Here is a 3,590-nt window from a genome sequence, read left to right as displayed (position 1 = left end):
ACTCTATCCTGTGAGCTAAGCTGATAAATCTCTATACATATATATTCATTCTACCGGTTCTGTTTCTTTGGAGAACCCTGAATAATACACATGATAAATTATATCCTTTCCCAAAAAATACTCAAGAAATTAATTCTCAGTTCTTCTTCGTCTTCAAACTTTATCTTAAATCTATTTACTTATACCACCTTCAATGTCAGTACTATATTCCACTGTCTATGAGGTGGATGGGCATAAAGATATATTCATATACACACATATATAAGTATATATAGTATATATAAGATATACCATATACAATGGATCTCAAATTCCAGCCGGATATTATTATGTTTATATTTTATGTATATGAGTGTATTGCCTATATGTGTATGAGTGCACCCATGTCATGCAATGCCTGTGGAGTTCAGAAGAGGTCATTGGATTCCCTTGGAATTGGAGTAGTTGTTAGCTGGAATATTGGTGCTGAGAACTGAACTCAGGTTCTCTGCCAGAACAGCCAGTGCCCTTAACCACTGAGACATCTTTCCAACCCTGGATCTCAGATACTGACATTTTCTTTCTTTGCTTTTTTTTTTGTCTTTTTGAGACAAGGTCTCCCTGTTGCCCTAGCTCACCTAGGACTCACTGTGGATACCATGTTGGCTCAGTCTCACAGAGATCTGCCTGCCTCTGTCTCCTGAGTGCTGGAATTAAAGCTGTGCACCATGAGGCCAGCTATCACCGTTTCTTAATCGATGGTTGTAAGCAGATACAATTTTACTGTACAAACTAAAATTTTGTTGCATAGCCATGAATGTATTACAACTAGACTACACAGCTGTAGTGCACAACAAACAATATTTTACTATTTCTGTACTCATAAAAGCATTAACTGCTAAGTGAAAATACTTAATCTGTACTTTTCCCAACCTGTGAGAGGCTCTATCCTGGGCAATGCTGACAAAGCCCACTAGTCTAATGGAAGCACGTTAGTTTCCTTTTAAAATACAAAGAATATTTTATTTTCATTTTATTTTTAATTTAAAATTTTACTAGCTCTTTGAGACTTTCGAACATTGAATTTTGATCATATTCACCCCACACACACACCAACTCCTCCCAGGTTCAACCCCTTCCCTATTTATCCAACTTTATGTCCTCTTTATTTCAGAAAAAGGACCAGTTTGTGCTGCCCATATACTCTTGAGTATGTGTCCATCCACTGGAGCATGGTTGACCTCCCAGGGGTCACATTTTTAAAGGACACTGACTCTCCTTCTCCCATCAGCTATCACTTTCCAACAGCTCCTCAGCTAGGGCTGGAACTTCATGTCCATCTCCTCTCTCCATGCTGGGATTTTGTCTGTCTTGAGCTTGTGTGAGTCTTCTGCATGCTGTTGTAGCTGCTGTAGCGTTCATAAGGGCACATGCCCTATTGTGTCCAGAAAACAGAGTTTCACTGTAGCCATCCACTGCCTCTGCCTCTTTTAGTCTTTCCACCCCTTTTTCCACAGTGATCCCTGAGACTCGAGAGGAGATGATATGATATAGTTATTCCATTTAGGGCTGAGCATTCCACAAAGTATATTTTACATCACTTGAAACCTTCAATGCCCAATCTTTAACAATACAAAATCCAAGTTCCCTTCAAAATCTTTGAAAGCACAGAGTCTTCTGGCCCCTTCCACTGTTCAACCACAACCCTGGTAATTATCCTTTTTGGTCCATGTGCTAAAGCCACACTGGACCTGGAAAACGTTTTTTGTGGCACTGAGATTCTTCCAGCCTCCAGGTCACTGCATTTTCTTGCCCTTGTGCCAAGAGTACATTGTAGGGTAATTCTCTCTTGTCCTCCTGTCACCAAAGACACTGCTATTATCCAGCAAAGCAGCACATGCCACAAAATGAAACCCAAGTTCCTTTTCATTGTTGTTTTGTCTCCTCTGCTAGGAGTTCCTTTCTGGGCAGAGACTATATCTGTTTTATTCTGTTGTCCTAAAATCCCTAAATCATTTGTTGCTACATAAATAGGTAAACAACGAGGTAATTGATGGTTAACCTTATTTTATAGAGAATGATGGAGAAGTTAAAGATATTACATGTGAATCTATTTTTATGCTTTCATGAATTATAAAATTAAAAAAAATCTTGATTTCGCTGGGCACAGCAGCTCACACCTGTAATATTGCTACTTGAGAGACTAAAAGACAAAAATAAGCTGGGTGTGTTGGCACGCGGGAGGCAGAGGCTGGCAGATCTCTGTGAGTTCAAGGCCAGCCTGGTCTACATAGTGAGTTCCAGGATAGCTGGGGCTGCAGTGAGAACCTATCTCAAAAAAGACCAAAAAAAAAAAAAAAAGAAAAGAAAAAAGAAAGAAAGACGTGAGTCTGAGGCCAGCCTGAGCTTCAGACTGAGACCCTATCTCTGAAACAAGCATTTGGCTTACAGCAGATTGTGTTATCTTTGCTCATTAAACAGCAGGACTGTAAGACACTTGGATGCTGTGATTACTTGGCATGTGTTTATTTGCTTTGTCTGGGAACTGCTTGCTGGAAGGACTCCACCCCGGAGCTACAGCTCAGTTTCTCTTGATTTCTTCTCCATTCTCCCCTTCCTCCCTTCTCATTTTCTTGCCTTTTTATCTTCTCACCTCCTTCCTTTCAGGTTATTTTCTGCCCTTCCCCCTTCTGATCATCTTCTCTCTTTAGGCTGTAAATTGAGTCCAGGCATAATTTGATCATAATTTAATGAAGAATTTCAAACAGAGGATTTTCAGGGACTGAAGAGGTGGCTCTGGTTAAGAGCACTGGCTGCTCTTGTAAGGGACCCTGGCTCTGTTCCCAGCACCCACATGACAGCTAACAACCTTCTGTAACTCCAGTTACAGGACACCCTCTTCTGACCTCAGCAGGCTTTGCATGATACGGATGTACTTACATACATGGAGGCAAAACACTCGTACACAAAAAAATCTAACTAACTAAATAGGTAAAATAATTTGCAGTAAAAAGATAAAAATAGCAAAGACAAATCACTCAAAAAGAAATAATACAAAAATAAAATTTTAGCAAAATATAGTATTGAAATTTTAATGTTGGATAATTCAGCACACTGACCTCTGCTCTCCCTACCTACCCATCCTAAAGAAAACACAAATTAGAAGTCTTTGAATGCCACTAATGTAGAAATTCTAATGATACATTTCCCACCTTATCCAAGTAGACTAATTCTTCATTTTAAGAAAATATAATATTAATTTTAATTTGTCCTACATTCTTTCTTGACCAATTGCTGTTAAGTTGATCTTTAACAACATAACTAGCCAGATAATTGGTCTTTTGTAAAAGTCTAATATTGAGTCCCTTGCTAGTGTGTCGACCTTTGGGCATGATTGATGCTATGGCCATTGTTAGTGTTGAGGCAGCGAGGATACTAAACTTTTATTTTTTAAAGCGAGTTTCATATTTTCCAAATCTGGGCATATTTTAGTGGAAAAGTAGCAAGATACATAGTTTTCCTATTCTCAGTGACACCTTGCATAACTGTGTAAAACACCTGAAATACCTGCAGTTCGTCAAAGAGTATTGATTTAGTACTGATAAAGCAAG

This window comes from Nannospalax galili, unplaced genomic scaffold (genome assembly GCF_000622305.1).
Source record: "Nannospalax galili isolate Female #2095 unplaced genomic scaffold, S.galili_v1.0 scaffold233, whole genome shotgun sequence".
In the NCBI taxonomy this organism is placed as follows: Eukaryota; Metazoa; Chordata; class Mammalia; order Rodentia; family Spalacidae; genus Nannospalax; species Nannospalax galili.
The sequence above is the reverse complement of the archived record's forward strand: the minus strand, read 5'-3'. Positions refer to the sequence as shown.